Below are 23,736 nucleotides of genomic sequence, written 5' to 3' on the forward strand. Positions count from 1 at the left end.
AAAGCAATGCAACTAATGTGTACCAGTCGTTCAAAACAAATGAAAGTGAGAGAGAAAAGAGTGGTACAAGAGCTCATGGAGGACATTACACAGAAAAAACACAGTAAGAAATGATTTCATGAAACATGGATTACAGTTCCTTTAAGTAGTGGACATGTGTAAATTATCTTTGTAGACTGAGGATATAGTTTTGGCTCGATTCACACTGCTGCAGCCTCAAAGTCGCGCTACTTCTGGTACGACTTTGTACTGCAACTTCAATGCGACTTTCATGTTTTGCATCTTTGGCTTACAAATAAATCCTGTAAATATGCAGCCAGAGATGCAAAGATACGACTACCTTGCAACTTTTGAGTCTATGGCACTCGTCACACTGAAGATGCAGGAGCTATTTTCTATTTGGTTGCAGCAATTAAGAGGGAACCCATTAAAATTCATGCGTTTTTACTTGTCTTGTGACTTTCTGTGTAGCAAGTTGCACCAGAAGTTGCAGTAGTGTGAACCAGGGCTAAGTGTCATTTTAAGTTTAAATTTATGATTTGCATTTAACATGCTGCTTAGGATTACATACAACCAAGTTTATAATAGATGACATGGAATGGAACAAGTAAAGTGGTACTGAAATACTGAAAACCAAAATTATTGCAAGAGAAAAATTTTTAAAATCCGAGGCAGTTTTTGGAAATGAGGGACAGTAGACATATAGTAGAAGTACCGCATACTGTTAGATGACCTCAAGATATACAGTAATGCTATGCTGTGGAGCAATGTTTTATGGTCCAGATATGGAGGCAGACCCAGTTGTTTGCACACAGTTGCCTACCCAGGAAATTATTATTTTGACAGCTGGCAGTCTTTCATTTTTAGATTTAAAACAATTGATAATATGGGCAGCACAGTGGCTAAATGGTTAGCATTTCCGCCTGGCAGTACTAGGATCGCTGGTTTAAATCCCAACCATGGCACCACCTGCCTGGAGTTTGCATGTTCTCCCTGTACTTGCGTGGATTTCCTCTGGGTACTCCGGTTTCCTCCCTCACTCCAAAGACATGCTGCTAGGTTAATTGGCTCCTGACTAAATTGGCCCTAGTATGTCTTAGGGACCCTAGATTATACACCCCTTGAGGGTTAGGGACTGATGTGAATGTACAATATATATGTAAAGTGCTGCTTAAATTGACCATGCTATAGAAGTACCTGAAATAAATAAAAATAAAAAAATTAACAAAATTGTATAAAAAAATAATGAATCTATAATAATAGCATTTATGAATGAAAGAAATAAAACAGCAATGTGATTGCGGTATCAGGCAGAATTTTTAAACCACACATGCGGCTGCTTCTTTTTTTTATATTTAACCTCTTAGGTTGCCATTTAGAATTCCAACACCTAAATCACAACACCCTGTACATAGTTTAGAGCAGACACTAGATGGCAGTGTGTGTCCATTGTCAAGCATATTCTAGAGCGCCTATTCTTTTATATAGCAAAAAATGCATCAATCCGAAAGAAATGTATTCAGAAAAAATATACTAATGTATATAAACTTAAATATAATATTTTATATATATAAATATAGTATAGAAATATGCTATTTTTAAAATATACTATTATAAAAAATCAAGGGCGCAGCTTTTGAAAATATTTGGGATTAGGTTTTTCCAGACTGGTGATCTGTATATAATTTGACACATTTTTCCAACTATAAAAATTGGCATTACATAACTGCTTTGCCCCTAATTAAGGCCTGGTGCGATTTCAGATGTGGCTTGCGTTGCACAGAATCACATGACAATAGAAATCACATTGGTGTCTGTTCACATCAATGCAGTATGGCAAGATTTTGGAAAAGGGTCCTGTGCTACTTCGGTGTGATTCCAGCACAATTTTGGCCACATAGAATACACAAACCACATGCACACAGCCGAGTCGCACTAAATAATCACACTGAAAATCAGATCAAACTGCAGCTGCAGTAGTGTGACTGTAGCCCAAACTGACAGTAATGTACCTCACAGTGCTGTATGACAATATCTGTGGGACATTTTTTGTGAAAATTACCAATTATCTGCTTTGCTGTCTTCCTAATTTTTTAAAACGCTGTAAAAAGAAAACTGCAAAAAAATACATAGACTAATGCTGTACCGTTTTGTGTTGAAGCGATTCCATACTACTATGTCTATAGTATTTTTATTTCAGGCATTTTTGTGCATTGTATAGTGTCACGAATTAAAATACTTTTCATTCATTCATTCTGCCCTCAAGGAGCTTATATTCTAAGGCAGGGGTGTCAAACTGGCAGCCCTCCAGCTGTTGAAAAACTACAAGTCCCATCATGCCTCTACCTGTGAGAGTCATGCTTGCAACTGTCAATCTTGCAATGCCTCATGGGACTTGTAGTTTGGCAACAGCTGGAGGGCCACCAATTTGACATCCGTGGTCTAAGGTCTCCACCTCACATACATACATATTCATATACACACACACACATATACATTCATACATACATACATACAACACATACTAGGACTAATTTAGACAGGAGCAAACTAACCTAGTAGCATGTCTTTGGGGTGTGGAAGGGAACCAGAGTACCCAGAGGAAACGAACACAAGCACGGGGAATACATGCAAACTCTATGCAGATATGATCTTGGCTGGGATTCAAAACGGACCCGTGCTCCAAAGAAAAAATGCTAATAAAGAATTTTATTCATTCATACCATTTATTGATCATATGAAAAAATGCATAACCAGTGATGACCTTTAATGAATTCCATTTGAGTAGATTTAGAGAGATAAGTAGATTTAATTATATGTAAGTCTCAACGTTTCTGCATAAGTTAAAGTGTGGCCCCAGACCCTCCATATTTTTAAGCGTTTTTTTTCTGGTTCTTTAATAACAATGGCAGACTTATTCATCAATAGGGGAGGATGCTTAAAAAGCAGGACTAGACGTAGTATGACTTTCAGCAGAAAGGGTGAGATGTTGTATAATTTAAGACTACTTTATATTTGGATCTACTGATTGTTCTATTGATGTTTTCACTAAAGTTAACCTCTGTTATTACTGTTTTCATCAAATGCTCATTTGAAATCACCAATGATTGTGAAGGGTTTTTTATTGCTGGTCTATTTCCCTGTTAGAAACAGCCTCCTTCATCTGGCAGCAGTAGCTGATCGGTTCCAAGGCTCCATGTTGGTTTCAGGGCAGTAAAGCTGAAACTTCTCAGCTTCACTTTGATTTACTGTCTTGGAATTGGCATGTAGCTCAGAATCTGGAAAGTGGCCACTGATGCCATGAGAAGAGATTCTATTTATGTTGTCAGCAATGGAACCTACAGTAGTCATAAATTCAAAGAACTCATCTGATACCTAATGCACTCAGAAATTGGGTATTTAGAGAGTAAACAAATGGTAGATAGGGATAGTCTACTCTTCCTTGGCAGCAGTGATATTTTTCAGAAAAAACTAAGATCATACAGAGATTTTACAATCAGATGGTATTTCCAGTTTCAGGCTTCTGCTGACATTTTCCAGTGTTGTTTTCTGATTCAAAAATTTAACAGAATTTCAGGGTGTAAAAGGTAATATGTACATACTAATGGGAAATGCTAGCTATATATATATATATATATATATATATATATATATATATATATATTGTTGGCTACAATAATTTAAATACAAATGAATTTTGACCTTAAAAGAAAAGACAGTTTAACTTGGTTCCTTATTCCAGATTTTATCACAACCAAAGCTGGCATTTATTATCTTTGCAAAACAAAACCATTTTTCCAACATTGTAAATTGGTTTGAACAATCAGTAAAATATTGGCAAAATCTTTTAGGAAATTTTTCAGCATTCAATTTTTTTTTTTTCATTTTAATGTGAGGCATTACACAGCCTAAAAGAATGAACACAACCTATAAATGTTAGCTGACTGGAGTGTCTTTTAATTTTAGTCAGGCAAAATGACAGCTGTCATAAAACTTATGCTGTCAATCTCTCTGCACCTGGTTACCAAGATATCCTGCTGAGAGTGCTAAGTTATATAGCAGAGCACAACTGCTGTACATGGGAAAGGAGAGCTGTGTAACTAGCTACTTTCCTTCACACACTAGACCATTGTGTGCAAACAAAATTTCCACTTAAAACAGGAGGAATGGAAGCTCCATCCCAACCGGTTCATTTAATCCAAGGCCTGTGTTTAGAAAATGCTCCATGCTTTGCTTTAACATAGCAGAGCCTTGTGCATTTAGGAAGCAGAGAAATGATTTAGTCCCTTTACATAAATAAAGGTCATTTATAATCGTAGATTTACCTTGATTTCTTACAGTTGCTCGGACAGGACGACTTCATGATTAATTAACTGTTGTTGCAAATCTGATGTAATTAACATAGGCTTGCATGGTAAGAGTGTGTGCATACATCCATTTGTAAAAAAAAAAAAAAATATATATATATATATATATTAGTAGTATATACACACATATACCTTAGATTGTACGCCCCTTGAGGGTTAGGGACTGATGCGAATGTACAAAATATATGTGTAAAGCGCTGCGTAAATTGACGGCGCTATATAAGTACCTGAAATAAATAAATATGTATATATTAGTAGTATATACACACATATATTCATTACAGTAAATATATACACACACAAAAAGATTGTTTTGTGTGCATACATCCATTTAAAAAAAATAAATAAAATATATATATATATATATATATATATATATTAGTAGTATATATACATATATTCATTACAGTACATATATACACACACACAAAAAGATTGTTTTTCAGAGTTCAGCTTGTGCCCATGCACAGTACTTAAAAAAATTGATTGAGAAGACTAACCTCATCGTAGCATCCCATTAGGTTCGCCCTTTAATATTTTAATGCTAAGGTAAAAAAATAAGAAATGTACTGGTTGCTATTGGAAGTAAGATCAGTTTGCAATTAAGGCATATTTCCTATAAATATGATTTGCTAGAAATACAGTCATGAATCAACCAAATCTGAGTTACAAAGATGATCCCCTTTTAGTGCAAATATATTCAGACTAAAAAGATACTTTGCCTCATGTCCAAACATGCAGATTAAATCCATTCATCAGCAAAAGGCGCACTTTTGTGTATTATCAGATGCCTACAATGTCAACATACTGCAAAAATAAAACCACTTAAAGTGATACACTTAAAGATACACTTCAAATGTGTCTGTACTTTTATTAAATAAACTTGGTGGTATAAAGAGGGTGGAGGCCATGGAAGAGGGGAGCTGGTGGCGCTGCATCTGAGGTCTGTGTGTAGAGGATATTATAATGAAAAGGTTGGGGATGGGAAGACACTGGCAGGGTTGAAAGTATAGCTACACTTTAAACATACTCCTTATCTCCATTTAATCCTGTTTGCTAGCAGAAATTGCAGAACACAGTTTAGCTATTGTTCATAAAATCTAGGACTTCATAAGCATTTTAGAAGTAAAGTAGTGCAACTATTTGTTCAGATAGACTTAAAAGTGGGACATTTGTGTAGAAAAAGGAATAAGGATTCCAAGAGGGACTGTTCTACCCTCCACTGTCTATTTTAAAGATATGTTGTTATCAACTATTCAGATGTGTATATATATATATATATAAAAACGAATAATTTGTTTATAAAATGACTTTATTTCTTTTTACCTCAACCGTCATGAGGATGTTAAAGCCCAAATCTACTTTGTGATGTGTTCCTTGACAGGCGCTCATCAAGAGTGCTCACCTTTCAGCCCAACTCTTCTGCTCATAGAGTCCGGTACTATAGCTTCTATGAACGAAACGTGGTCTATAAATGGAGCATGGCTGGATAATTGAAAGGTCCTGTTGCAATGGGTGTCCTTAGCCCATTCTGCACAGCTTCTAGGGGTGGTTTCTTGTTATCCCCAGAAGGAACCAATGCCTGTATTCTAGATCCTGGGACCATTATTATTATAGAGACATATTCCCTGGGGGTTTCTGCAGCTCCATTAGGTGAGACATCTACCCTATGTCCACTAGGCTACCTATGTTCACATCCAACTTTTTGTCAGTTTGGGCACAATTAATGGTGTAGTCTGCTTAGAGGAGCTCTAAGTCCCTGGCACTGTCTAACCCCCTTCTGGGATTGTGTGCCTTAGCCTTCTAAAGCACACATTTTACACTTCTCTGAGTTTAAAGAGTCAAGAGGCAGGGATCTGATGTCACACACTGCATAGCCTAGACAGGAGAACTGAGTGTAATCTGAGACCTGAGTGGAGCGAAATTTTTTATATATATATATATATATATATATATACACACACACCTCTCTACACCTCTCATAGGTAAATATGCACAAATCGAAATTCACTTTTATGTTGGGTTAAAAATCATGACATGTGGGTGTGCCCAGATGGATACATGACCAAGCCAGTGGAAAGGAGAAACACATATTCCCAAAAGCTGGAGGATTATACATAATCCTGGACCCAACAGTAGGTTGCTCAGCCCAGAAGCCTCAGGACAGTGGGAAGGGTGTGTAGATGGCAGCCGCTGGGACCACTGAGATAGCATGTCCACCGAAAGTCAATTGTTCCCAGATCTGGTTGTCATAACTTGCTAAAATATTTCAGGGACTTGCCCCTTATTCTCAGATGGAGCTTCAACATTTTATTCAGTCATTGCTGAAGTGCGCAGGGTACGTCACAACCTTTTGCTGGTTATCTAGGAGTCATTTCTCTTAATTGCTTGTAATGCAGGAGAGGTATTCCTAAACACACCCAGTGCCAGCTGCTTGTTTTATCTGCTACAGAAAGTCTAAGACCTCATTCACACCATGCGTGCAGAAAAACTGATGTAAACTGATGCGCAGAATTCACTTGCAGAGACATCAGTTTTCATGCGTGTTTCAGTGAGTTTTATACAGTGGATATAAAAGTCTACACACCCCTGTTAAAATGTCAGGTTTCTGTGATGTAACAAAATGAGACAAAGATAAATAATTTCAGAACTTTTTCCACCTTTAACCACTTCCCGTCCGCCCTTTAGCAGTACTGCTACAGGGTGGCACAGGTGCGCAAAATCATATATATATATATACTTGATTTTGCATTTCCGGGTAGGGGGGCATGCGCGGGCCATGCACACGCCCTACCAGAGCCGCCATTCGCGGCCTCGGCTGTCAATCACCGGATCCCGGCCGTTGATTACTCGTTAGCGCCTGGTGATTACTCGCTGGCACCCGGTGAATCATCGGGTCCTAGCTGTTGATTACTCACCAGCGCATTTCCGTCAGGGGGCTTACAGTGAAGCAAAAACACGGCCCAGTATGCAAAACAGCACACAGTTAACCCTTTGATCACCTCACATGTTAACCCCTTCCTGCCCAGTGCCATTAGTACAGTGTCAGTGCTTTTTATTAGGTATCTCTTGTTTGTTGTATTGTTGGGTCAGTAGCCAGACCTAGACCTTGTAGCTCACCCCCACTTTGTATTTTCCCCTACATTGACATTATGTCCACAGAAGCATTTACAGAGGCAGAGCAGAGTAGGACTGGCCATAGAGAGATTACTTTGACGCAGTTGGCCAGCTTAAACATGTATTGCAATATGTGTGAACTAAATATCCCTATTTATTGCAAATTCTGCTTGAAAGGGTATATACCAGTGTGTAGAGGGTCCTTTAGAATTTCTAGTGTTAATATGTGGTTACACCCCTTTAGCATCTGATGGATAAATGCATGTACTATCTATTGGGATTTGAGCACAGGTATATCTTGTTTGTTTTTTCAAATTTCTAATTTCCACTTATTAGTTTCAAACCCACCTTGCAAGTTTGAATGTGAATCTTGATATACCCAGAAAAAAGAGGTGACCTAAAAAAGCACAGGTTGCAAGGAGGAGATCCACTGGCGCCCCATGTAAATTATAGATAATTCAGCTAAAAGAATATTGAATTCAATTTCTAACTATATCAGAGTTATGATGTTTGCCGGCATTAGCAGTTTACTGTTTTCAGTTGTTACCTGAATTGCTGACGTTGAAAGTAACAGCTCAATAGAACAGATAAAAAAAAATGAGAATTTTGTACTGGAATTGATCAAAGCTTAAAATTAGAGACAGTGCCAAGAACATCATTTCTAAGGAGAAATCATCAAACAAAGTGCTAGAAAAACAATAGTAACTATTCAGTACAGTTTAGGAGACAGAGTAAAATATTTGCTTTATATTTGCCACCTTTCTTTGACAAAAAGGAATGTTTCTAGCCTTGAGCCGTATTTATTAAAATACACTGATGATTTACTCCGCTTGTTATTTCTTCCTTAACTCTCCGGGTCTACTGTTGGCTGGTTTGATTAATGAAGGTTTTTGCCAAATTGAATTGCCCATTAATAAATGCCATGGGCCATGGAGATAATTATAGCTTTTAAATCAGCTCACATTAACATAAGCTACAAAAACATTACACCATGTAAAAAGGCCTAATGATCTCCTAGTTAGCGATATATACATTTCATTCACTGCTCTCCATGTTGGCTTCTTGGTTTGACCTTTTATTAAATTTGTTTTATGTGCGGTTCAAACAAGAACAATTTTTTATGTACCCAAAACACAAAGACATTCTTCTTTATCTTCCAAGAAATATAGTTCCTTTTAAAACAAAATTTGTGTTGGACTGCATTGCAGGAGAACTGGAAAAAAGTCTTTCTGCTAGATTTCATCAGATTTATCATAATTGTTGCTGAAAACACAGTCAAATAAACCACACCCCAGCTTCCCTGCCCACCTAACTCCCTTAAAGGGACACAGTCACCTTCCCAGTCAAGGTAAAGTGACAGTGCTTCTTGATAGCCCCCCTTCCTGGGTTGAAGAAAAAAAAAGTGCAGATTCCCCCATCCACACCTTTTGAGGTGGATGGAGGAGTCACTCCTGCTTTGCTATTGTATTCTCACAGCAGAGAGCCTTCCCCACTGTCAAAACACAATGATCAGTGTTGCCCCCTATCGCTGGCAGCAAGGATTGTTAAAAAAAATAAAAGAGGGTGGTTGTACAGAAGCTGATCAATGGATTGACTTCTGTACAACTAGGGTACCCATACATGGATCAAATTTGGCCGGTCCCTGCTGAATTGGCCAAATTTTAATCCGTGTATGGCCGGCTTCCCCACTGGCAGAACACAATGATCAGTGTTGCCACCTATAGCTGGCAGCACTGATTGTTCAAAAAAAAAAAAAATAGGGTGGTTGTACAGAAGCTGATCAATGGATTGACTTCTGTACAACTAGGGCGCCCATACATGGATCAAATTTGGCCGGTCCCAGCTGAATTGGCCAAATTTCAGTCCGTGTATGGCCGGCTTCGCCACTGTCAGAACACAGTGATCAGTGTTGCCAACTATAGCTGGCAGCACTGATTGTTCAAAAAAAAAAGTCTGAGAGGGTGGTTGTACAGAAGCTGATCAATAAAGTGACTTCTGTACAACTAGGGCTCCCATACATGGATCCAAATTTGGTCGGTCCCTGCCAAATTTCGATCCATGTATGGCCGGCTTAACAGAGAAGCAGCTCACTTCCCCAGTGTGACAGTTCTTGGACCTGTCATGGGGGGGCAATGATGTTACTCATCTGGGTAAGCTCCGACACTAGAGTTATTCAGGGTGGGCTCCTAAAATGGTGAAAGAGTGTAAATGGGTGAATATGCCTTGCTACAGAGGTGACCTATTAGGAGACACTTGAACTGGTACTAGGCATTCTTTGGGTGGTTTGATGATGGATCAGGAGCATGCAGAAAGTAAGGTTGTGACTTGAGTCCTTCCTTTACCTTTACTATGAAAAGTACAAGGTTTAATTTTAAAGTACAGATTTACTTAACTGAGAACGAACTGAAAGTCTTGAAATACTTTGTTTTCCAGCAAATCCCATGGTGGCCAATTAAATGCTTAAAAGGCAATCGACATCTTTACCTGAGAGGTGATTCTTCTCTTCTGTAGAGATCACGTGTGTGTTGTCTCCGCATTTTGTTATATGACTAACCTTCATCATTTCTTTAGCCTTTTTTTACTTTAAGGGATGGGGGTGAACAGGGTAGAAAGGGGGATTAGGATTGTCTTTATTATTGCTTTAAAGCCTATTTTTCAGATTTTAGTTAACCCCCCCCCCATCCTCTCGCTGACATAGCCACCCAAAGCTAGATTTCACAGAGCTCAATGTTAGCGCCTAAATGTTACTTGCATACGTTTGTTTCCTAAGTCACTGCTCTAGTCTTTCTGCTTGGTGTAATTCTAAGGATGGTTCGTACCTAAGGCTAGGTTCACATATGTGTGGGTGGTGCGTCTGCGGATCGCACGAAAATCCGCACAGAGGAATGCGGACCTGTGGGTGGGTGCCATTAGTCCTAATGGCACGCCACCCGCACTGGAAAACGCAACCCTACTGGGAACTGAGGTTCCCGTGTGGGCTGCGTTTTCAGAAGAAGTGCAGGGACTTTTTCCCTGTGTGTCACGTGGCACGGGAGTCCATTCAAATGAATAGGCTCTCGTGCCCGCACAAAAAACGTCCCGCACGGTCGCATATATGTGAACCAGGGTTAAATGCTGGCTGTGAGAAAGTTTTGAAAGTTTGATACATCAGGCATTTGGTATGTAAGTGACATTAAGTTGCCTACAGTGTGGCCCCGTTCACACCAGAACAGTGCAGGAAACCCGGGTTCCATGCACGTTTCCGGAATTGTGTTCAAAATGCACTGCAGTTGCCATCAGTGGGTGTCAATGTTAAGTGAGCGACACCCCAAACACAGGTGCAAACACAGTGTGTTTGCCTGCTCCGTATCACATGATACAGAAGTGCCATTCAATCCAGTGCGTTTCCAAATGTAGTGCATGCATTACTTTTGGTGTGGTGCAGTGCGATTTGAGCCCATTTAAATTGAATGGACTCAAATCGTACTGCAGTGAACCACATGTGAATCGCACAGGAGTTCCTAGTGTGAACCAGCACAGGTAAGCAAAAAGAGTTGGTTGGCTGTTGTACTACAGTTATGCCTCCATGAACTGATGCCCTGAGCATGCAGGCTGTGTTCACTGTATGACTTTCAAAGCTTAACCTCCCTGGCGGTATTCCCGAGTGTAGCTCGGGGTAAAGTTTCAGTACCACAAGCGGTAACCCCGAGCTACACTCAGGCTTACCATGCGGCGCTGCTCCTCGATCACTTACCTTGTCCTGCGCTCCCGCGATAACCCCCCTGCAGTGTCCCCGGCAATGTAAACCGGCGGAGGCTGGCATCTGTCATCTGGGTTCCGTCCCCTGCGAGCGTCGGGACGCACGGGGGACGGAACGGTGGGAAATTTGAAAATGACAAAAAGTGACAGTCACTAAAATCACAAAGTATAACATTACTGTATCAAACCATTTCACATACATTTTGTCCCGAGTGCTTTGTCCTGTGCCCTGCCTGCATTTTTACTGTTCTTTCTGCCTGGAAACTGAGAAATGTCCATGGTGTCCAAAAAACGAAAATGTCCCTTTATGTCAAAAGCGGCTTTAGACCAGCTAGAGAACAGCGACAGTAAATTAGAACTACTTGCAGAATTGAGTGATAATGATTTGTGGGGAAATTTGTCATCAGACACTGAAAACGATATAGCGACTTTGCTCAGTGATGTGCGAACTTGGCGCTCTATTTCAAATTTCAGTGTTTTGGGTTTGATTATATTATTGAATTAAATGTATTATTATTATTTTTAATGATTATTTATTAAATTATAGTTTATGATTTCATGTTTCAAGTTTTATCCTACCCGGGATGTTTACTAGACTCTTGTTCGGACAGATTTCAGTGAGTTATTCCTAAAAATTTCAGGCCTACAATAAAAAAAAATACATATTTCCATGAAAAAAATGTACCACTTTGAGCACAAAAATACTGACATAATCAGACCTCTAGGGAGGTTAACAGGTTTCTAAACCCAAGAACAAAAATGTGCATATTGCAGGTTACTAGTCCGTAGACATGGTGGCTGCAAGGGTTTCCTTCATTCAGGTTTAGTAGATTTTCTGCAAGTACAGCTCCTTCCAGAAAATCAGTGTCCTTGTAACCTCTTGTGTACTAAACTGAAATCGCAAGCAATGTTGTCACCTTTCCCAGCTATCTTCTGTGAACCACAAAACATTGCCCCTCTACGTAGGAGAAGGGTAGGTGTTTTTTAGTCTTAAAACACTTTCTGTCCTAGGGTGACTAGTCTGTTAAGCAATGGATACAGCAGGGGCGGACTGACCATTTGGAAACTCAGGCACTGCCCGAGGGCCCGGGGTCAGTAGGGGGCCCCATGAGATGCCCCTGGTACCTTTTTCATAGGCTTTTTTGAATTTGGGCAAGGACACAGGGGCCCCATGATCCCCTATTGCCCTGGGGCCCAATGAGATGTCAGTCCGCCCCTGGGATACAGTGTAATGAGTGAGCATTGTCAAAATCACCAAGTGAAAATAAAGCAAATAAAAACTGAATGCAGGAAACTAATAGTGGCTTCACACTGCGCCGATGTGGTCCCGCTGCGCTTTGGACAAAGTGCAGCAAACTTGCCTTTTTTGTGTAGGTTACCGGTGCTTTCCCATAGACTTCTTTGATGTCTCGTGGTTTTGGTGTGGTTTCAGAAAGTGCACCAAAGATGCAGTATGCAGGAGTTTTTGTGTGCGTTCTAAAAGCACACCAAAACCGCAGGACCTCAAAGAAGTGTATAAGAAAGCGCAAAAGCACAGCGGGGCAATGTGAAGCCACTGTAATGCAGCTACCACCTCTAAGGACTGGTTAGCTGTAATGGATTATATTTTTGTTCTTGGGTTTAGATACGCCTTCATTTTTTCATTTTCATATTCTCCTGCAGCATTTAAAGGTGGAAGCTCTGGCTCCCGCTCTTATCAAGCTATTTGCAATGGTCCTGTTCATGAGTATTCCTGAATTCTTCATTTAATTCTTACTCAGATTCTGCCATTTGCCTTGGCTTCAGCTCCCAGTAAATGCCTGATGGGCACTGATGTTAAAACTGATTGCCTTCAACCAGCCACTGATTAATGTTCATTTGCAGTGCCGCCCTCTTGCTGCTGTCTGAATCCCTGTGTTATAAGGAATAATATGCATGAATCCTCTTCACACACTTATTTTTCATTTTAATTGCATATTTCAGGCAGCCATGACAGCTGTAAAGGTTACAGTTAAGACCAATTGTTCATACATATATAGCAGCTCGTCTCATTACTGTGCTGTAATAATTGATACGGAGAAGAGGTGGGTAACGGCCGAGACGCACATAATTTCATATGATGAAGATATTTTTCTATCGTAAAAGTGGCAGAAGATGAAAAAACTGTGCATGATTTACTGAGCAGGCTTTAATAATGGTCGGCGCGCGTACAGATTTGGAATAATTTATAGAAAGAGTCCCAGGATTTTGTGTTTTAACTGGCTGGAAAGTGCAAAGTCAGGCTGTTCTGGTGTGCGAGCCAGTTGTAAGTCAGGAAATCATTAGAGATAACTACATTTATCATTATTAATTCTGCTCAGCGCGGGCATGTACAGGACTTTCACATTTTTCCTTTGGCAATCTACAGATGTCTTGATTGTATGCACCTGCCTAATCAATGCAGCAGGGGGTTCTGGGTAATTGTGTGTCAGTAACCATCAAAAGAAATTCGGATTCTGCAGCTAAATTCAAAATGATTGTCTGTCTCCATAAACCTGTATTCCCGAATCCCTTAGGCCATACTATATAGAGACCTGTCCAATTAGCTGCATTGGTTGGTTTTTTTTTAACCAAAGTTGACCAAAAACAGTCGATTTTGGTAAAATGTTTTCAAGTAATCCAACTACTTACAGTCTCACCAACAGCTTTCCTTTGGCCAATTGCTGCATAGGAATATACGCTCATACTCTACTATTTACTAAAATCATAGAGTGCAGAATGTGGTACAGCTCTGCATAGAAACCAATCAGGTTTCATTGTCAAAACTTAATTGAACAAGTTAGAAGATGATTGGCTACCATGCACAGTTGCACCGGATTCTGAGTGCTCCTGTTTAGTAAATCCTCCCCATAGTATATTGGACCCCACACCCACTTTAGCCAAGTTATATATTTAAAAAGGGATTCATGTATATCTGAAGGCAAAACTTTTAGATAGTGTAGAAAATGTTTATAACCCCTGTCAGGTTTTTTCTTTTAATGTCTGCATCCAATTTGGGAGATTTCTCTTTATGAAAATGAGAGAAAATCTCTCAAGTGAAGGAAAGTTCCCTCTTGGAGAGTTATCATTGCAGCATGGTTTCTTTTCTGGTGACAACTATAAAACCTGTGGCTTTAGATGTACTCTACTGGCCGGTTCACACCATGCCCACATCTAAATTCCACAGGAACCTGCTGTGCATTTCTGTGCAATTCAAAACGCGCTACATTTGCAATCTGCAGCAGGTTAGAATAAAAAGTTAACGACATCTCAAATGCAGGTCACAAATGCAGTGCGTTTGTCTGAAACTTCTGCACTGGATTGTATGGTACTTTTGTACCATTAAATCCGGTTGCAGTGCATTTTAAAAAATAGTGCATGCACTACTTCTGGTGCAGTGCAGTTTCAGCCCATTCAAACTGAATGGGTTGAAATCTCACCGCACAGAACTGCATGGTGTGAACTGGCCCTTAGGGCTGGCTTACAAGTATATATTGGCTCATTGTGGTGCTATTCATTTTGACTAACACCCCAGCACGCTAGGGCAAAGCACATACATTATGGTGCTCTGCAGCAAAACTTTTGAGACATGTCTGATATTTGGGATGTTTTGGCACGGCAATGGTCTGCCTTAATGCAACACACATTAAATGCGTGAGCAAACGTAAATTGTCCCTAAAAATATTTTACCAATATAACTAACTAAATGGGGTTTTATATAAGCTTCCCGCTATCCTTTACAAAGCAGAGCTCATAATAGGACAGAGGGGTCAGAACAGTATTGTCACTCTGAACATGTTTACAGGATAGAAAAGCCAAAAGGAGTTCTTATTAGTGTAGAGCAGAGATCTCCAAACTTTCTAAACAAAGGGCCAGTTTACGATCCTTCAGACTTTAGGGGGAGGACTGTGGCCAGTAGGAATAGAAAGTGCCCCATTGTCATTGAGAATAAACAATGCCACAGGCTTGGGTTAGGGACAGTGGGAGGAATAGTGCCCATTGTTGGGGACAGTTGGAGGAATAGCGCCCATGGTTGGGGTCAGTGGGAGGAAGAGTGCCCATGGTTGGGGTCATTGGGAGGAATAGTGCCCATTGTTGGGGTCAGTGGGAGGAATAGTGCCCATGGTTGGGGTCAGTGGGAGGAATAGTGCCTGATCATTGCTGTCAGTGTAAGAAAAAATGCCCCACTGTTGGTGTCACTGGAAGCAATAGTACCCTATCACTGGGGTCAGTAGAATGAATAGTGCCCCATCATTGGTATCAGTGGTAATAATAGTGCCCCATCATTGGGCTCAGTGGGGGATAGTGCCCCATATCAATAGGGGAGAAAATGCCCCAAGGATAAAGGAAAAGCAAAGGGCCACATCTGGCCCTTGAGCCACAGTTGGAGAACACTGGTGTAGAGCATTGTTCAGTCACATACAGTACTTGTATAGATCCTGGACTAAGTTGCAGTGCTACCTGCAGTGTAGTTTGCAGGATGTCAAAGGCCTGGTTGTGATGTCTGACAGATGTCCTTGTGTTACAAACAGACCGGCAAATAATATGGCAGGTTAAACAATTCACATACAAGCATACTTCGGTTTACGAATTTAATTCGTTCCACAGGACTTTTTGTATTGTGAAAAAATTCATAAAAAACCAAAATGCAGTTTCCCATAGGAATGCATTGAAAACCGATTAATCCGTTCCAGAGGTCAGAAAAAAGTAAAAAAAAAGTCTTTTATCTGTTCAAAACTCTTTATGAAGTGCACTTTAAAGGCATAAATACTGTACAGGGACATGATTAAAAATTAATTTGTAAATGCATTGAAAACCAATTAATCTGTTCGTATTGCGAAAAAAATTCGTAAATGCATTGAAAACCAATTACTCCGTTCCAGAGGTCAGAAAAAAGTAAAAAAAAGTCTTATCCGTTCAAAACTCTTTATAATGTGCACCTTAAAGGCATAGTACTGTACAGGGACATGATTAAAAAAAAAGTCATAAATACATTGAAAACCAATTAATCCGTTCGTATTGCGAAAAAAATTTGTAATCTGAGCCATTATTTTCAATGGATTTTCATTCGTAAACCGAAAATTACATTAATCGAGACGTTTGTAAACCGAGGTATGCCTGTATATGTATATATCAGCTATTTGCATGGCATTCATCTTAAATTCATAACAGCACCACCTTGAAGTGTTTAATGTAGACTGGAAAAAGTGATGAAAGCTGATTCCTGATTGGTTGCTGTGCCCATCTCCTCCATGTTTCTTTACCTCCGGTTTTACATCAGTGGCAGATTCTCCTTACCAGTACAGATTCACCAGATTAATAAGTGCAAACAATATGAAGTTGACACGTTCTTCTACAACTGTCACAGTGGTTAAAAAACCCCAAATTCCAGGGATAATTTCTGTTTTAAAAAGAATGTTCTGTTTTACAATAATTACCCCGAGCAAACACAAGGCCAGAAAAACAAACCTTGGAAAGTACCCAGCACTTTGGCTATAGCCCTGCTAATACACATTAACAAACTTTTTAAACAAGAATCAATTTTCGTTCAAGAAGCCGAACGAACTACTCTTGATCTTCGCTAACTCAACATAAATATTTTATGGCTTTTCTGCTATAAAGTTTGCCATTACCCAGCAACAACAACATCATTAATTGAAGTGAGGCAAAGCACTATATTTTAAGCCAGCTTTTTTCGACCAAGGGCTCCCTAGACTGCGGCATGGGCGGGGTTAAATCATTCCGGGTCTTTGGCAGTGAACAGATACAGTTTGACAGTCAATTTCAGCCGGTAATATATGTCCTATGGCGCATGGTTGGCAGCATAATAAAACAGACTGGACTTGGGAGGAATATGTATGATTCAGATGACATGGTTTTTCTAGGTAGCAGAATTTAGAGGCTGCAGACTCCCAGCATTGTAATGCAAGCTATGGTTTGATAAAATGCTGAATGAACATTATTTGCAGCTGTCAGAAAACACAAATCACCTAAATAACAGAATTTGTGCGAGTTACTGTGCATTTTATATTTGGGCTTATTGCTTTATGCTGAGATATATATCTCTTTCCATCCTCGGCAAATAGACAAACGGATGATAAATGAGAGAATGGACAGTCATATTTAATCAGTATCTTAATGGAGAATTAAGAGCATATTTCTATAATATGTCATGGGGTAACAATGTATTGAAATAAGAGCTATTGGAAAGAAAAGTTGTTAGGAAGTTTCATGGGGAAAAATTGTGATGTAGAAACCCTAGAGCAGGAGTGCCAAACTTGATTTCATTGCGAGCTGCATCAGTATTATGGTTGCCCTCAAGGGGCCGGTTGTTTCTGTAAGATTAGATGTCCAGTGCACACCACCACACCCCTTTACAGCAGATGTCAAGAACCCCCCCACCCTTCTTACATCATAGTGCACCCTTATTACCTTGTGCTGCTGCTGGGAAGAAGCTGGTGGCAGGACTGGAAAGCATAAAGTGCAAAGTCTGGAGGAGGATCAGAGGAGGGCTGGAGTCAGCTGCAGGATCTGGCAGAGGAGTTCTGTCCTCCTTTCCCCTGCCTACTGCTGAAACAAGGTGGAGGTGGAGATGAGGGGGTGCCACAGCTGCATTAGAGGTTTGAGGGCCACATGAAACGGCCTTGCTTGCCAGATTCGGCTTACGGGCCTTGCGTTTGATACATGTTCAGATGAGGATAGAATATAAGTATGTGATGTTTGGAGCAACTGATCAAATTGAAACTGGCTTTAGTGAAGGGTAAAACTTTGACGGTAAAGTTTTATAATATGTGGTGAGCAGCAGATGCTTTCTCGGGCTCATGCACATGGTCCTTCAGGGCAGCATACTATTCAGTTCAGCGTCTTTCTGTACAAATCAATGACGGGCTGACACTGCCAGCGGCTGTTTGCATGGAATCATATTGGAGGATTACCTGCAGCCAAGGGCAGTTGTGCAGACAGTTAGCATCCAGGGTCTCACTTCTATCCCTAAAAATAGGTAATTGCACGATGTTCGATAATCTGCGGACAGATGTAGACATCGTCAGTCATTGATTTGTACATACTTCTTTTTCATGGCGGATCAGAAATCCCTGTCACAGAAAGATGCTGATCTAGGCGGTTTAGGGCCCTAATTGGCTGTGTGCATGAGCCATAAGGGCCATGCATTGTTTTTTAATTTATTTTTAGATGATTGATATAAATGATGTTAAAATGTAAGAAATAAAACCTTTGTGTTTTTGTATAGTTTGTAATTATATATGTACTTAGGGCAGCAAACGTTGCTTATTACATGCTCAAGCTTGGTTTAAAGTGGTTGTAAACCTCAGGCATGAAATATGAACAAAGCATATCCCTCAATAATGGATACTTGTCTCGACTCAGAGCACTAATAGCCATTTCTATCTGTTGTGTATTTCCTCTGCTATCTGCATCTGTCATTTCCAACAAGTTTTCCTGACACCAAGGGGAAAAAGGTGACATTGAAGGGACCTCCAGCACACAGCCTGTGTTTGGCAGCCTCAACTCTGTTCCTTTGTGTTGTGTGAAGGGGAGGGGGTGTCCCTTTCCTCCAATCCGCTCTCTGTGAGTTCTGCAGAGTGTAACTTCAGCTCTCAACCCCCTGCTTTCTGAAGTTCGGAAATGCTATATAAATTCTGGACTTATAACGGCTGTACCAAAGAAAGAGCTGCAGATAAACAGGAACAACATATGTTGAAGGGTTTGTTTCATCTGTGTGTATCACCTGAGGCTAATCACTTTAATTGGTATATGTAAGGGTTTGCAACCACTTTAATGCTTAGCAGTGGCATACAATGGTTGTACTTTACTCAAAATGGCCATCTGTGGCCAAGTGATTTAAAACAATGCACTTGGCTTGGCTCATTCAGTAAATAAATTAAACAAGATTAGAGCTAAATCCCAAGTGTATGACTGTATTATGTGCCCACGTTTGCTCACATCCTCTATTGTAATCTATTATCCTAGCTAGCTGATCATACATGGATGTTTAATCTGTACGGCAGGGTCCTACTTTGCCTTACCCTTTGAACATTAAGATAATGTTTTTATGCTTTCTGTTCCTATAAGGTTCACCACAGGATGAGCATGTCAAATATATTTTTAATTATAGCCTAAAATTGAAAAAAAAGTGAGTGATACATTAATCACTTGCCCTCCAGAGGATTTATCCCCCTTCCTGACCAGGCCATTTTTTCCGTTACTTTAACTGACAGTTGCGCAGTCATGCAATGCTACACCCAAATGAGATTTACATTCTTTTTTTTTCACACAAATAGAGCTTTCTTTTGGTGGTATTTGATCGCCTGTGCATTTTTTTTTTTGCACTATAGAAAAAAAAAATCTACAATTTTGAGAAAAAAACAATCTTTTTGACTTTTTGTCAATCTTTTTTTTAAATAAAAAAATTCAAAAAGTCAAATTTCGTCATAAATTTAGGCCAAAATGTATTCTGCTACAAGTGTTTGGAAAAAAAATATCCCAATACGAGTAAATTATTTTGGTTTACGTGAAAGTTATACCGTTTGCAAATGGTGGTATGTATACTGGGATTTTTTTTTTTCACTAGTAATGGCGGCAATCAGCAACTTATAGCGGTACTGCAGCGGGCATTCTGATACTGGGGGAACTGACATGTTGTCACTGACATCTCCAGTGACACCAATACAGTGATCAGTGCTAATAAAAAGCACTGACACTGTACTAATGGCATTGGGCAAAAAAGGGATAACATCTGGGGCGGTCAAAGGGTTAATTGTGTGCTGTGTGCCGTTTTACACTGTCCTGTGTTAGAGCTTCACTGTAAGCACACTGTGGAGCCCTGGGGAAGTCACATGACCCATGACGTAACGCCTAGGACGTGGTGACGTCATATCCGGTATGGATGGCAGCTGCCATCTTGGTACTCCTGATCTCATACACCTTCCCAGCAGTTTTTTTACTGCAAGAATTTTGCCTGTTTTGGTCTGGGCACCTATTTTAAATGTGAGTAGTGATTTTTGGGTGTTATTCAAAATAAAGTTTGTGGCATATTACACTATGGGAGTCTTCTTGCTTGCATCTTCTATGTGAGGCACTGGAGATGACAGAGGTCTGCGGCCATTTCTGGAGCATGCTTGTGAGTGTTTGTCAGCGCCATTGGAGATTACCTTTTCCTCTTTGATTGCTATCGAGGACCAATTTCTTGGAATCATCATTTGAGGTTCTCTATCCTTTGTGACTCCTTGTGGGTCGCATTTTGAAAGTGAGCGCGCGCGCTAGCCGGTGGAGGATATTTTCGTATATGTTTGCAGCACTGGATGTTTCACGGCGTGCACTGAAGATTTACTGTGTTTTTTCCTGAGTTTTTGGGACTGCCATATATATATTTTTTGTGACTGAGTCACTTATTGATTTTATAGATTTTTTGGGACTGAGTCACATTTATTACACCATACACATCATCATTATTGATATATTCACTTTTGTCACCAGCACTTTATAGCTATTTGTGCTGCTGATATTGTCATTTGTCATTTTTTTTTGCACCCATTCACATGTTTTTTGGATATGTTATGTTTACACTTGGATGAGGGGCATATCTGTATGTCGTATATTTTCTATTTATGTTTCTACTGTTCAAGTAGCGCAGCACTCTTTCACTCCTTTTTGTTTTCACTATTTTGGAATATAGTTAGGTGTTTGCAGCCACTTTGTTTTTGGGGGTCATTGCAGGTAGGGAGGTAGCGTAGGAGGACCATCTCTATTCTGTAAGCACACTGGTTTGCATGGCTGTGCTATGCACAGCCATGCAAAGCAGTATGCAGGAGCTGACAGGGGAGAGAACTGTAATGTTTACAAACAGTTCTCCCCCCCATCAGAGATGCTTGGCAATCCCTGGGCCCTGGTGAGTTATCAGCGGCCGGGACCCAGTGATTGACAGCCAAGGTGGCGTGGGTAGGGCGCGCGTGCGATACGCACGCACCCCCTATCCGGAAATGCTAAATTACGTATATATACGTGATTTTGCGCACCCGTGCTGCCCTGTAGCAGTTCTTTTGCTATAGGGCAGACGGAAAGTGGTTAAAGGTGGAAAAAGTTCTGAAATGGTTATCTTTGTCTCATTTTTTTAATGAGACATGCTCGAATGCTCGACTAGAAAAATATTTTTAGAAACACCACAAATGAGTTTTCATATATTCGGATGCTTGAGCATACATTTCATAGCAAACCATATTGTTGATAAATTCCGCATGTGTACTATAGCCTGTGCTTAAATGAATGATGAAATCTATGAGCATAGATTTTGTTGATCTGTGCAGGAATGATTCACAAACATATGTGTATATATGTTAGTAAAACGACCTTGCTGTGTGGGTGATACGTCATCTCAGGAGCTCTTAAAGGAGTATGTTATCCCAACATTTCATATTCCTGATATATGCCTGCTGTACCATGTACCTGTATGCAAAAGTATCCAGTTCCCTTTGTATTGCTTTCTTTGCTGGAAATCCCTGGTATTCCTGCCAGTCCCTATGCTTTCCTATTAAAAACTGATCACACTAGGCATGAGAGCACAGCATGGTCAGTTCTCTAGCTGTGTTAAAGAGAAGTTGCAGCTCTCAACTATTCAAATATTGAATAATGTCAATAGATAAATACCATTTAAGTGCTAAAAAATAAAATTCACATATAACAAAAAATAGTATACATATTCTGTTCAGTTTATCACAGTCCACAATCATTGATTTTAACACCATTGGACTTATGTATATTATTTTTTGTTTTATGTGAATTTATTTTTTTCGCACTTGATGGTATTTATCTATTGACATTATTCAATATTTTTGTGTTTAGCGCTGCAACTTCTCTTTTTAGCACTTATAGGATCTTGGTATATCGGTATCTATTGCATGCAGCTACACATCATTTTTTTCACTTTCTGCTTTTTTGGACTAGAGCTGATCTTATTTTGTTTTTTATGTTTTTTATAGTTCTCTAGCTGTACTGGTAACTCAGCCTGCTCTCCTCCAATGATCAGACTTGTGCTGACAACACCCCCCCCCCCCTCCACACACACACACACACACACAGCCATGCACTGGGAAGACTGGTGTACTGCTGTTTCTCATCCCCTAGCTCTCTGAGCTCATTATGCAGCTGAGAACAGAGGGTATGTGATCACTTATAAAAAAAAAACATTACAAATACTTAACGTTCCCCTTTTTTTATATCTATACACACATTTTTTGCCTTTCATTTCTATTTTAAACTGCAGGGGTTGTTTTGCAAGGTGAGGGTTCACATATACTTTCAAGTACAAATCAAGGCACCAGAACAAGGACATCGGTCAGTAGAGAAACCCATAGAACATGCAATAAAAGCCTTTTCTTAGAAAAGAAAATTGTATATGTACTATAAAATAATTTTCAAAAATCATTTTGTATGATTAATTTCAAAACACAGCCTAGGAAGAGGGATTACTGCACAGTCAAGATGAAAACACGTGATGCGCGATCAGGTTCTTGCAATTTAGCACTTGTGTTACCTTAGAATTGTTTTAGACAAGGACGGGTTTGTTCATAAGGGTCCTCATGCTTTTAACATGGTGGCAGGATTGAAAGAAAAAATGAAGTAGGACCCGCTGTGCCTTGTTTTTATAAAATTGACAGCTAGCGAGGGAGGAGAAGATCCCCCACTAGCTGTCAAAGTGGGGGAGCAGGGGCCGGTGTGATCATAGCAGCATGTTACATGTTACACTTTGAATATGGGAGTAACACGTTGTGAAAGGTGAACTTATCCTTTAAATAAAAACTGTTTTTTTTGGCAAGATTAGTCATATTTTCGATATCAATGTCACCATTTCACAATTTCTGCCAGGGTATGCAAACTTTTAAGCACAATTATGTGTGTCTATATTTGTCATAATACCAGCTATAGGGTGTTTTATATCAAACTACTTTGTGCTCGGGATGCACTGAAATATCGGCGGCTAAAACATATTGACCGAAAATAGCCCTATCAACATTTTGCCGAAAGGAAAAAGTGAGCTGATACAGGTGCCGTTAATTGTGACCCGAGGGTCAGACTGACTATTTTGCCCCGGGGATTCGGGGGGGCTGTGTGTACTGCAGATGGGGGAGGGGGCAGGGGAGAAAGGCAGGAGAGGAGGTAATCAGTGTATACAGACAGGCTCCCTCACATGCCACCGCTAAATGTCATTGCCGGTTTTTAAATGCAATTGCCAGCTTTTTTTTTTTTTCCTACACTTTATAGCTCGAAGATGGAGCTGTCATTAACCCCCCCCTAAAGTAAACAAAGGGGCGAGGTCACCCAGTGACATTACCCAGTAACCCCGCCCCTTTGTTTACTTTTGCAGATGGGTGAATGACAGCTCCTTCTCAGAGCTATGAAGTGAGGGGAAATTGCATTTAAAAACCAGCAATGACATTTAGTGGTGGAAAGTGCTTGTCTGTGTATACTACTCTCTGCCCCCTGTTTGCACACACTACACCCC

The 23,736-nt window shown here is 40.0% G+C and overlaps 1 protein-coding gene across 1 annotated transcript in view; it reads left to right on the plus strand.

The window, feature by feature from the left end:
• The window catches only part of JAZF1 (JAZF zinc finger 1), a 380,505-nt gene that overhangs the window by 191,348 nt on the left and 165,421 nt on the right, over positions 1–23,736 (plus strand). The gene's annotated exons all lie outside the window — the stretch shown is intronic.

This window comes from Staurois parvus, unplaced genomic scaffold (genome assembly GCF_062004578.1).
Source record: "Staurois parvus isolate SC_StPar_1 unplaced genomic scaffold, SC_StPar_1.0 ptg000082l, whole genome shotgun sequence".
In the NCBI taxonomy this organism is placed as follows: Eukaryota; Metazoa; Chordata; class Amphibia; order Anura; family Ranidae; genus Staurois; species Staurois parvus.